This window comes from Alligator sinensis, unplaced genomic scaffold (genome assembly GCF_000455745.1).
Source record: "Alligator sinensis unplaced genomic scaffold, ASM45574v1 scaffold150_1, whole genome shotgun sequence".
NCBI lineage: Eukaryota > Metazoa > Chordata > Crocodylia > Alligatoridae > Alligator > Alligator sinensis.
This window is the reverse complement of record NW_005841840.1, coordinates 3,944,960-3,957,997: the sequence shown is the minus strand read 5'-3', so window position 1 is coordinate 3,957,997 and position 13,038 is coordinate 3,944,960. Positions and strand designations below refer to the sequence as shown.

Below are 13,038 nucleotides of genomic sequence, written 5' to 3'. Positions count from 1 at the left end.
GGTTGCCCTTACCCCAGACCCAGTTATACAAAGCTAAGAGCACGCTGTCCACTCATAAGAGAATGGAGACTATAACAGATCCCATGGAAAAAGTGAGAGACACCTCATGGAATAGGTATGGGTGTTTCCACAGTGTCTCCACCCAGTATGAATGAGGGGTATCTGCCCTAGCCTGGACGGTGCCTTGGACCCCTGGATCTGGGATCCAAACTTCCTGCTGGGGGGAAAGAGCAGGTACATGTCTAGTGTCATAGTTCTCTCTCTAATGGTCCTTTATCTGTTTGTCTTTCTCAGAAAATTCCTGTGGATCTACAAGTTTTGGAACCAAGTAATTGATCATACTTGGAAAGATTGTACAGCGTCTAGAACTCATAAGCAACGCAGCTGGACTCCACCCATGCTCCAGTGGCATTGAATGGTAGATCAAGAGTGCCTGTAGAGATCTTCATTCCTCTGGAGCAAATTCTTCATAGTCCGCACTGCACACTCTGACTCTCCATTACTGCGGGGGAAATGTGGAGTGCTGGTGACATGCTGAAAGTCATACTGGGCTGCAAACTGCTTAAACATGGCTCCAGAAAATTGTGGGCCATTATCAGATCTACTAAAGGTATGCCACGGCGTGCAAATATACTTTTCAGTGCCATATAACTCTCTCTATTGTGGTGCTCTGTAATTGTACCATCTCCAAGTAACGGGAATAATACTAGCAATGAGGTAAACAAAACCCTTCCAGGTGAATAAATCAGCTCCCAACATCTGCTACAGAAGATCTGGTAAATCAGTTAGTTGTGAGGCATGGCACCACATAGACTGATTGGTGTTGAGCACAAACCGTACAACCGTACACCCAGTTCTGTATGTCATCACAGATGGAGGACCACCAAACTGTCTGGTGAGCCCTGGCTTGACATTTTGTAATGCCCCGATGAGCATCATGAATCTCCTCTATGGTTTCCTGGCGTAGTGCTGAAGGTATCAGTACTCTATTGTGGAACATGACTAAGTTTCTGACAACATGTAGATTGTCTCTCTCTTGTTGGTACTTTGCTAGTTCACAGTCCTTGAATCTTACTTGAGGCCATCCTTCCAAGCAGTATTTCTTTATATTCTGGCAAGAGGAATCAGCTTCTTGAGCTTCCTGAATTCTTGTTTGTAGTGAAGCAGATATGGGTATCCCATCCGCAGTAACGTCCCCATAAACAGCAATATCTCGCTCCTGGCGGAGTTCTTCTAGAGACAGTGGAGTCTGTAATGGTGCCCTAGAAAGAGTATCAACTGTTCCTGGGATATGTACTATATTGTAAGTGAATTTCAGCATTCTGAGGCAAAATCTCTGGATTCTTGGTAGAAGTTCATCGAGAGGTTTGTCTTCTAACAGGCACAAGTAGCCTGTGATCAGTTTGTAAAGTAAAAGTCAGGCCCACAAGGAAACTTCTGAATCGCTCACATGTCCATATAACTGCTGGTGTTTCTTTTTCTATCTGTGCATATCGAGTTTCAGGTGGAGCAAGCACACTTGACACAAAAGCAATAGGGGCCCAGTGGCCCGCTTCCTGATGTTGCAACACTCCTCCAATCCTGTATGATGAAGCGTCTGCTGCAATATGAGTTTCTCATGTTGGATCGTATTGGGCCAACATCAGGAATGAACTGATTATAGATCTGATCTCACTGAAGGCCAACTGCTGTAGCAGTCCCCAGAGCCATATGTTCTTGTCACTTAAGAGGTCTCTTAAAGGCTGTGTTATTGTTGCTAAGTTTGGCGCAAAATGACTCAAGTATGTGGCCATGCCTAAAAATCTGTGTAATGGGGGACATCTTTGGGTTCTGGGAACACCTTGATAGCTGTAACTTTTGATGAGTCTGGTGGGATTCTGTGTGGTATAATCCAATGTCCCACAAGCATGAACTGCAAAATAGCAAAGGTGCACTTTTCATTAAGTGTAACTCCAGCTTCTTGGAGTTTTCTGAGTGTTGCATCCACTCATGCATCATCTTGTACCTTGGTGGTCCCAAAAATCAAAATACCTTCAGCATGGCAAAGAACACCTTCTAGGCCATCCAATATCTGTGACATCTGAAACTGAAATAATTCAGGAGCTGATGAGATTTCAAAAGGTAGCCGTTTAAACTGGTAGCGTCCAAATGGAGTAATAAAAGTTGTTCACTTGGATGATTCAGCAGCTAGAGGAATCTGCCAGAACCCTGCCCAAGCTTCCAATTTTGTGAAAACTTTGGCTCCTGCAAGTTGAGTCAAGGTGTGTTCCATAGAAGGAAGAATATGTTTCTCTGCACACACACTTGTTCAGCTGCATGAGGTCAATACATATCCTAATCTTACCATTCAGTTTTGGCACAACCACCATCCCAGAACACCAAGGAGCAGGTTCTTCAATCTTTGTAATTACTCCCATTTCCTCCATGCGTGCTAGCTCTTCTGTAACTTTGCCCATTAGTGGCAAAGGCACCCATCTTGGAGTAGTTAATGCATATGGAATAGCACCTGCTTTTAGGTGTACCTGATATTCACCGGACATTTTTCCCAGACCAAAAAAGACCAATGGGTATTTGGTTCTGTACTACTGCTCCAAAGATTTCCGGTCCACTATTTCATTTAGTCGTTAGACAAGTTGCAGCACCTGTATAGCCAGTAAACCAAATAAAGGCACAGCAAGATTACCAATCACATAGACTTCCTGGTCTGTACATTTCTTCAATGTCATCTTTGCATTAAAGGATCCCAGTGCTTTGAGGGTAGTGTTGCCTGGTCTCCATAGCTATTTAGTAGGGGAAGGAGAATCCCATCCCTATGTGGGCTGTAGTAAGAATCAGGGATAGCTGAAACTGCTGCTCCTGTATCTATTTTAAATAGCATTGGCTGTCCATTGAGCTCAGTTTCTGTCATCCAGACACCTTGATCTGATGAAGACTCTGTAACTTCATCTAAAAGTACTGTGCAATCTCTGCATCCTGTTCTGTGACTTCACAGACTCTGGTGGTGGAGCTACAAACTGAAGCATAGTGACATTTCTGTTTACATCAGCAACATACCTCTTCTGTAGCAGGACACTGAGTGTGATTACATTCTGGAGTTTGTCCACACCTGTGGCATTGGCCTCCTTTCCCACTCGTTTGCTGCTGTGGGCGCTGGTGGGACCACTCCTTGTATGTTCGTTGTGCTTGTCCATTCTATTCGTATTTCTTTGTAGTTTCTTTACAGTGCGCATTGTATCCATGTTAACTAATGCTTGACAGGACTGAGAATCACTCGCGATTTTTCTTTGTTGCTGTTTAACAAGCTCTGATTGGCGAGCTTGTGTGATAGCCTTCTGGAGTGTTAAATCAGGGTCCAGCTGCAATCTTTGTGAGAACTCTGTATCATGAAGCCACACAACTCGGCAGTCCCTAATTAGCTCCTCCTTAAGTTCCCCATATTGGTAGGATTCAGCCATTGTATACAAAGATGTGATGAATCCATACACAGGTTCTGATGGCTCCTTTTTACGGCTGTTGAATCTAGCTTGTTCATAAATCACATTTCTTTTGCTCAGAAAATGATCAATTAATGCTTCTATCACTGCAGCATATAGGCTTTTGCTCTGCATCTGTAAGAGGCAGTGACAGCAGAATTTCATCCACCTGATCTTCCATAGAGTAGATAAGAGTACTCACTTGATAAGCTTCCGACTGTTTGTCCAGGCCGGACACTTTCCTGAAGTGATTAAACCTCCTGATCCATCAAGGCCACATTCCCGGGGATTGGAAATCAAACTCTTCTGGTGATGCAACTTTGAGTGCCTGCATGGTCTCTGTAGCCAACCTCAGCACTATCCTGGGCTCTGCTGCAGGTAGAGGCACCCGGCTCTGCTCTGCACTGGATTCAGCTGCTGCTAGAGTCAGGTCTATCAGTTGGGGATCACCTGTTTTGATTTCCTGTTAGTGGCAGGATTTGCCACTTCTAACACCATATGTTAGTCTGGGTCTTAGGATGAAACAGGAAGACTCTTTATCCCCATTAAGCCTTTATTGTAACAACTAACTCCTCACCCAAAGTGGTGGACTGATCCCTTTCTGTGGATGATATCACTCTGTAGAAAGGGAGTTAACCCTTACTACTACAGCACAGGGCCACTCTCTGTTAATTGAATCAAAGGATGAAGGGTCATGAGGCGTTCATTGATGCCAACTGGACATTCCAGCATCTAAGTAACAATCTTGATCTTGATACCAAAACCAATGCTGTGGATGTGTCTGTCTTTTTTGACTTTTTCTTTCCAAAAGGTGTAGCCACCACTATGCTCTGTGAACTACTCCCAGGCTGCACATCTGGTCACACTAAGTGCAGCAATGTCAATATCAAATCGCTCAAGTTCTCTGGCCATGACTGCTGTCCTTCATTCTGGTTGCTGTTAGGGGTGTTCCAGGTTGCAAGCTTCATTACTTGATTTGGACTGCAGATAGAGTTACCCCACTGCGCACAGTTTTCTAGCCAGGTAGAATGAAACAGACTTTGTTTATGGCACCTTTTCTAACCCCCTCTCTTTATGGGGTGAGCAGAGTGAATCCTAAGTAGGCCTGCATAGTCATGATTTCAGCTGCTAAGTTGCACACCTGTCTCAGTTCCAAGTGCAGAATGAACATCGTACAGTCGTCGCATCCATTGTATATCCTTGCCTAGGGGCTTCTGGTAATCACTAGCACTTGCCCCTGTCACCACTCATCCATTGCTGTAGGACTTGTCATTGAAGAAGATGCCTGCAAGTCTTCTTTTACCATGGGGATGCTGTTGCGCCTCAGCACCTACATAATACTTTGTGGGAAAGAAATCTTAATTCAATGGCAAGGAAAACCTAGGTAGCCTAGAAACCAGAGGCTTCTATTCTGTTGTAGTCTTCATCTGCTTTTGCAGCCATTATGAAATATTCTTCTTTCATCTGCTTAATGTGCCATTGAGGACTTTTATTTTCATTTTTGCATCTCTATGAGTCTGGAAACCTCACTCTTGACCTTGTTGCCATGGTGAGTCCATCAGGCACATGAAACTCCATATGGCGTTGCTATCAAGGTCATTGGTAGAATGCAAACCTCTCCACCACAACAAGGTTGCAATCCATGGCAGGAAAATTGAACATGTAGCCAAGGAGAGCCCCTGATCAAGGCAACTAGGGGTCCTAAACCCAGAACCTTGGGTTTGGGAAGCCAGCAGGCTACCCACCAAGTTACTGTAGCAGGCTCTAGTCATTGCACTAAGTATCCTTGGTGCTGGTAAGAAGTGCCAGGCAGGCTCTTCTAGATATTGTTCAGTGAAACAAGCTTCCACAGAACTAATTATACATGTTTTGCTAAATTTTGGAGGGACCATTTTCAGAAACAAATATTATTGCCATATACATTCAAGCTCTGGTCTGTCTGTGTTGACTACCAAGCAAGGACTATGTACTGTTAACTGCATCTGATCCAAAGCACACTGAAATCAATAAAAGCCTTTCAAGTGCTTTGGATTTAATTCAGAAAGATGTGGGTTCTGATTCTCCTCTGATGAATCAAAAGACTTAGTAAGCCAATATAAAGATGTGGGCTTTCCCTTTGAAGAGCTCCAGTGCCCTTCCAAAATCTGAAATTAACCTATAACTAATTTTAGATGCTTGATTTAATTCCTATACAAAATTAGAATATTTGCACACTAGTTTTACAGGAAGCATTTAATGAGCATTTCAAATACATATATAAGAAAATTGCATACATTATTGAACAGTTTTTTTGCTTCTAGATTTTTGCAGCATAACATCATTTTACGGGCATTCTGTAAGGCAGCGTTTCCCAAATTTTTGATAATTTGGGCACACTTTTTTTTCCAGATTAAAATTCGTGGCATGCTTCGCTCACTGGTCCATAGGCCAGATCTAGCTCAATCCTGCATGCAGTGCAGGCCCAGCCACGGCCCAATTCAGCTGTCATGTGACAAAACACCACCCGGCAGGTCCTCTGTGGGTAAGACCTGACCCCAATGCGAGAGGCTGGCCCCGCTGGGGCTTGATCCAGCCCATTTTTTGTGGTATACTTCTGCTGCTCTTATGGCATGCTAGTATGCTGCAGTACACCCTTTGGGAATCACTGCTGTATGGGTTGCAGATCTTCTGTTATAGTCACACGAGAACTCATCATTTTTTATTATATCTCATCCTACTTCTGGGCTTTTTTAAGCTGCGTGGCACTCTTTCTTCCATGCATGAAAAGTCTTTTCAGACTGACACGATTTATTTGTAGAAGACAGGAGAAAACAGCAGTGTTTTTCAATTTTAAGATACTTGTTTTCCAGCTTTAGATGTTCAATCGCATTCCATCTAGTTATGTATTTTCCTGTCCTTTATGTAGCTGCCTCTGTTCTGCATTATAATATGCTGACTATAAATGACAAACCATTTATCACAATCCTGTTTCATCACTTTCCCTTAGAAATTTTTGTAAATAAGTGTAAATTTGTTTGTTTATATTAAGACTAATTTGCTAACATTTTTAAAGAGCAATAGATAAAATAATTTCTGCCATTATTCCACCAGAAAGAATGAGTGCCTTAAGTTTAACTTACATTAATTAATTATCATATTATGGTCTTCACAACTGATCAGCTGCCAGATGACAAGAACAGCTGGTAGCAAGGACAGAGGAGGAGACAAGCAACATAGAGTAGTGGAAGAAACAGTTGAGGATTACTTGGCAAAGCTGGATATTTTCAAGTTATCATGGCTGGACAGATACATCCTAGATTAGTAAAAGAATTGCTGAGGTTATCTCAGAACCACTAGCTTTTATCTTCGAGAATTTGTGGAGGTTGGGTGAGGTCCTGGATGACTGGAAAAAGGCTAACTTAGTGCTTATCTTTAAGAAAGGGAAGAAGAAAGATCCAGGAAATTACAAACCAGTGTGATGTTGATACCTGAAAACATGATGGAACATGTCATCAAGAAGTCTATTTCTAAGCTTTTTCCTCCTTTATTAATACACACACACACACCCTCTATCATAAACTTTCCATCACACATCTTAAACCACATTAAAGAGCCTGTGTTCCCGTTACAATAAATGCACCCACTCCCCTGCGCCCCTGTGCACCCACCCTCAACCCTCACCTAACCAAATGCAGTCCCTTCATCCAAGCCCTGATTGGGGGCTTACATACTCAGTTCATTCACTGTCCTTGTCGCTGTCAATGTTGCTGTCACTTCTGCTGCTGCTGATCCTGTTGTAGTCCTTCTCGCTGTCTCCATGTCCAGTTACATCTCTGTCCTCTTCATTCTCCCCATCCGCTTCCCCTCCTGGGGGGGTTTTGAACAACCTGTGCCAGGTGTTGTTTTTGCAGGTAGAGCTGGCTGCATCTTCACCGTTCTCTCTCTCCGATTTCCGGTGGTAGGACTGGAGTTCGCTCAGAAACATTCTAACAGTCTGTTTCTTGAGCTCAGAGTGCTTGTATAACAGGGGGTTCCTGCATCACCACAGGGTGCTTCTGATGCAGGACACAAACTGGTCAAAGTGCGTTGTCTGGGACCCCTGCTGCTCAGTCAGCTGTCTGTACAGTGCCGCCTCCCTTGTCATCAGCCTGACTCCTGTCACTCCTTCAAGGAGCCTTTTCCACACACCCTTGGCATACGGGCAGTGCCATAGGAGGTGGTCAGTGGCCTCTGTTTCTTCTTGGCAGGTTTCCCTAGGCAATTGCTTAGGAGTCTATTTCTAAGCACCTAGAGCAGTGCTTCTCAAAGTGGTAGTCCGTGGACCGGTGCTGGTCTGTGAGCCACCGGTCGCCGGTCCGCAGCGAGTTGCCAGGAAAGAAAGAAATATATTTTCAGAAGCATAACATTGATATGTCATAGTGCCACAGTTCGTATGTTCCAACACTCAAGGTGACATCACGTTGTGCGAGGTGAGGAAAAAGAAAGAAACAGCCGGTCACGCATTTGTGTAGTGCTGTTACATGCAGTTGCTGCCACCGGCTGAACCGGGCACCGGTCCCTGGCCCACTGGAAAAAAAATTGCCGGTCCACCACATCAGATAGTTTGAGAAACACTGACCTAGAGGATACCAGGGTGACTAGAAAGAGCCGAGATGGTTTCAACAAGAGCAAGTCATGCCTGACCAACTTTACTTCCTTTTATGTCAAGGTAACAGGCTCTGTGGCTGGGGGAGAGCAGTGGATGTGATATATATTTATTTTAGCAAGACTTTTGGCACTGTCTCCTGTGACATTCTCATTAGTAAGTTAAAGAAATAGAGTCTAGATCAGGGGCAGGCAAAATATAGCCTGTAGGGTAGATTCGGCCCACCAGGTACTTTCATCCAGCCTGCGGGCACCTACCAATTAATTGTACCCCGCCCAGCCTGTATGCTTCACTCCCACTCTCGTGCATGGGAGGGCCCCAGCCCTGGCCAATACACACAGCTTCTGGGTGGGGCTGCTGCTGCCACTGCTGCTTGGCTCCTCCTTGTGTCCCTTCTGTAGCACTTGCTCTAGGGCAGCAGGTAGGGAAGCAGTGCAGGGGGGGAGCTGCAGCTGGGCAGGACTATGGAGCTTGGGTCAGCCTGGTTCCATCATGTAAGACAGAAGAGGATGATGGGAAAGAAATGGCAGACCTCATCTGGTGGAGAGGGGTCTAGCATAGATTTTTTCAGGAGTAGACCCTTTGAGGAGGGCAGTGGGTGGGGGTATGGGTATGGAGATGGATGCATGGTTCCGTGGTGCAACCAGTGAACCACAGAGGCCACTTGGCAGAGTGTTGGAGGTGGAGATATATATAGATAATGTATATAGAAATAAATATTTTAGAAGAAAAAATAAAAAGCAGGGCTCCTTGCAGCTGATGTGCAACTCCCAGGACTCGCACACCACCAGGAGGGGAAGCCCCACGTGATGGAGCCAGCTGCCTTCCTTGCTCCCTGCCTCTATGTGCACATCCTGGGACTCTGCTGGAAGTTGCAGGAAGCCCCACTGCCTGCTTCCCAGCAGAATCCCGGGACCTGCACATGGTGGCAGGAAGTGGGGCCAGGCTGCCAGTTCCACCCCGTGGGGCTTCTCCCCAGGGGTGTGAGAATCCTGGCAGCTGCACATGAGCCCTGTGCAATAGAGGTGTATTGGCCTGGTTCTGCTCCTTGACGCCATGTGTAGCTCCTGGAACTGGCTCGAACCAGACGCTGCTGGGCAGCTGCACTTGCACAGGTCATGAGCACCCTGAGGCCTGCTGCTTGCTACTGCTGTCCAATGGCAGGGGCTGTGTGCCATGGGAGGGGTCCCCACGCCCCCACCCTTCCTCATGCCCCACAAACCTCACCCTCCAAGAACCCCCATATATACATACACCCACAGCCCCAACATACCCTACACACAGCCATACCCCACACCTTACCACTGCATAAACACAAGTAAATCAGGACAAAAATATTTTTTGAAATAAATTAAAATATGTTTAGTAGATGTTTGACTTTTAGTATACGATTTGTTTTTTTCATGTCACTGCATCTTGCTTGGCTGTAAAGCATGATCATGTTTTCTGTATGATTGTTGTATGTTGTGCCTCCTCTAGGACTGGAGAGGACCACCTCCCATCCCCCGCAGACCACTGCCTTAAGATTCCTCACCAGAACTTGTAAAACCAGTTGAATGACTCTGGCCAAATCCTGGAGTGCCAACTCCCTTTGAATTGATTGGTCTGCATTAGCAGTGCTCCAGTGAGGCTGCTTCTTGCCTGGGGGCCTGTGAGGAGGTCAGAAAAATTATTTAAGGTTCAGAAACACAAAACTCTAGAACGCTAGATACTTTTTATTTAAGGTTTAAATTTAAACTTAAGGGTCAGGCCACCTGGGCTGGGGGGCTTGCTCTTTGTTTTTCCCCTGGATCCCCTGTGGAGGGGAGGGGGGATGCTGGAATGCTTACTGGAGCTTGAGGCCAGGTGGTACAGAGAGCCAGGGTTTCAAGTCCAGTAGCTGGGTGGGGTTTGGACTGGGAGTCCGGAGCAGGAGCTGGTAGCTTACCCCCACAGCCACTCAGGCAGGAGCAGAGATCGGCACTCCGCAGCAGCTCGGCAGAGTCACATCAATGGGAATCAAGGGCGGGAGCAGAGATTGACACTCCCCTAGCAGCTCAGCGGAGCTACATTAACTCACCAAAGGGCCCTTCGCAACACAGAAGGGCAGATAGCGACAGTGAGGGAGACAACACACCCAAATTCCCAGGGACTAACCTCTTTTGGGTCGAGACTCCCCCACTCTCGGACTGTTGAGCCTGGGGTCAAAGGCTCCCAAATAGGGGTAGGGGTGATATAGGGTCTATTTTGAACGAGGACAGTGTTTTTGTTTTGCTTATGTTGTGTTTTGGTGTTTGTAATAAATCAGATGCTTGTGTTCATACTGCTTGCGAGGGAAAGGTTGTTGGTTTTATTGGACACCCTAGTGATTCATTTAGTGTTTCCCAGGTAGACTGGGTGGGGGCTCGAGCCAAGGTAAAATATATTTAGTACCCCCAAAATTGAACCTGGCCCTTGTTGCTGTAGAGAACCATAAGGAGAGGTATTTCCCCTTTGGAAAGAACAGGGGAGCAGGTCCAGAGAGAACCCCAAGCCTGCACAGACATGACAGATGGAGGATCAGCCCTGCTGGTAGTCTCTGGGGGTGAGGGCACAGGCAGAGGTGAGCACTAACTCAGATCATCTCATAAATAAGCTACAGCTAATCAAGTTGTCTGTGCACAAGACTAGCACCCGCAAAGCCACTAGCTGAGAAAGAGAACGAGTCTGGAATCTCTTGGGAGCCCATGCAGGGGGCTGGTCACCTTCCAGCTCTGCAGCCAGCCTACTGCTTTGGAAGGAGCTTCCTGGCCACGGGACACCCAGACGAAGCCTCTGTGGAGCCACCGGTGATAAAACACCACACGGCAGGGAGCAATCTCAGAGCCCTACAGTCTCTCTGCTGCCAGGCCACCACTGTGCTGTCTGTGCCACAGTGCCCCACCTGGAGAGGGGCTTTCCTCACGGCAGGTCCCTGGAGCTCACAGGGTGATCTCCAGTGTGTTGTAGTTGTCCTTGAAGCTCTTCAGCTCTGGGAGGCAAGTAGGTGACCTGGATAGTCAGGGTCTGGAGACCTTGGGCGAGAGCATGAGGTCCTTGGCTGCTGACTGGTGCTGCCGCGGCAGTGGCTGCTGCCTCCTCATGCCTTGATGATGTTCACTAGCTCAGTCAGGGCTTCCTGGTACTTCAGATACTCCGTCTTCCCAAAGACCCGTCCAGCAGGGTGTCCACTAAGGTCTTGCGGATGCCTTTGAAGGGAGTGCTGGGGTTCCTCAGCTCCAGCAGGTAGGCCTGGAAGTTCCTTCTTATTAGGCCATGGGGTATCTGCCATCCACCTTCTGACTGCGTCCAGTACCTTCATTTTGTACAGTAGTTATAGAAACAGTAGTTATAAGACTGACTGCCAGAGGTCTCTAGCTGCAGGAGCCTGGCTTCACCTTCAGCTAGCAGCTGTGGCTCATACTTAATGCCCTGTACTCTTGACAGTTGAACATCAATCTCCTCTTTCAGGTCCTTGGGGGCATACTGCTGTAGGTTGGATATTTGGAAGAATTTTGTCGCAATGAGACTGGAACAGACTCTACAGAGATGAGCATTTAAGCATTGGAACAGGCATTCTACAGAGGCTGTGGACTCTCCAGCCTTGGAAATTCTTAAAAGCAGCGAGACCAGGGGTGGGCATAAAATGGCCTCAGCCCCAGGACTGCTATTTTCATTTCTCCTGTCCCCTGCACTGGTCCATTTTTTGCACCCCCCACCAGCCTCTTGCCCTTCTCAGCCAGTCCTCTCAACACCCATCCCACAAGCTACTCTGAGTGCAGCCATTTTTATCAGCAATCACTGGCTGGAGGCCAGCAAGTAAGTTCTGGTGCGGGGGGGAGGAGTGGGAGGGATGGAGGTGTAGGTTGGCTGGGTGGGGACTCCACCTCACCTGTTGGTCACACTTGCCCCCTCACCCCACCCATGGGTCATGCCTGCTCCCTCTACTCCACCCGCATGTCATGTCTGCATCCCCACCCCACCCGCAGGTCAGGTCTGTTCCCCCCACCCCACTCGTGGGTAGCGCCTGCTCCCCTACCCCACCCTTGAGTCCTGCCTCCCCACCTCCCATGGCAGACCCCGCAATCCCCTCCAGATTTCTGGACCCCCAACCCTTCAGCTAGCCCCACCTACCCTGACTTTCCTGATATTGGGCAGTTGTTCTGAATCACAGAATCATAGGACATTAGGGTTGCAAGGGACCTCAGGAGGTCATCTAGTCCAGTGGTTCTCCACCTTTTTTGACCAGGACCCGTTTGTAAACATCGATGGCCAGTCCCGACCCAGTGCCACTCACTCTCGACCCGCTGCTCCCAGGCCTCAGCCCCACAGTATGTGGTGCGGGGGGCGGGGGAAAGCGGCCCTTCACAGGCTGGGATGCCTCAGTTCCCCCACATTTTTCTATTTTAAAGGAGAGTCGATTTTTAAAGTTTGTTTGTGGTCCTTTCATATATTCTTGTGACCCACTTTTGTTGTGACCGAGGGATTGAGAAATGCTGGATTAGACCTCCTGAGATCCCTTCCAACTCTAATTTTCTGATTGTATGACAACTACATCCAGAGACTTCTGGGTTTTTGGTTGTAGCCATTTTGGTCTAAGGATATAGGCAGGCAAGGTTCTTTGGGTAGATGTGATTTTTTTTTTACTAGACCAAGTGAGTAGTTGGAAAAATGTTCTTAGCAAGCTTTCAGGCACAGTCATCCTTTGTCAGGCATAGGGAGTCTCTGCGGGTGCGAGACTCCAAGGAATGAGAGAAGCTAAAAGTGTGGTAGGGTGTCAGTGAGAATGTAAATAGGTAGAGATAAGCAAGACAAAAGGAAAAGCAGGGTGGGGAGGAGGGAAGAGAGCAGGGGGAGGAAAAAGGAGGGGGGAAACAACAGAGATAAAATATAAGGTGAAAAAGAGGCAGTCTGTGAAATAGGGAATAGTTAGAGATCAGGAGA

At 47.0% G+C, this 13,038-nt stretch overlaps 1 pseudogene; it reads right to left on the bottom strand.

Annotated features, from left to right (window-relative positions):
* Nucleotides 1–11,114: 11,114 nt before the first annotated feature.
* The window catches only part of LOC102386712, a 3,059-nt pseudogene continuing 1,135 nt past the window's right edge, over nucleotides 11,115–13,038 (bottom strand).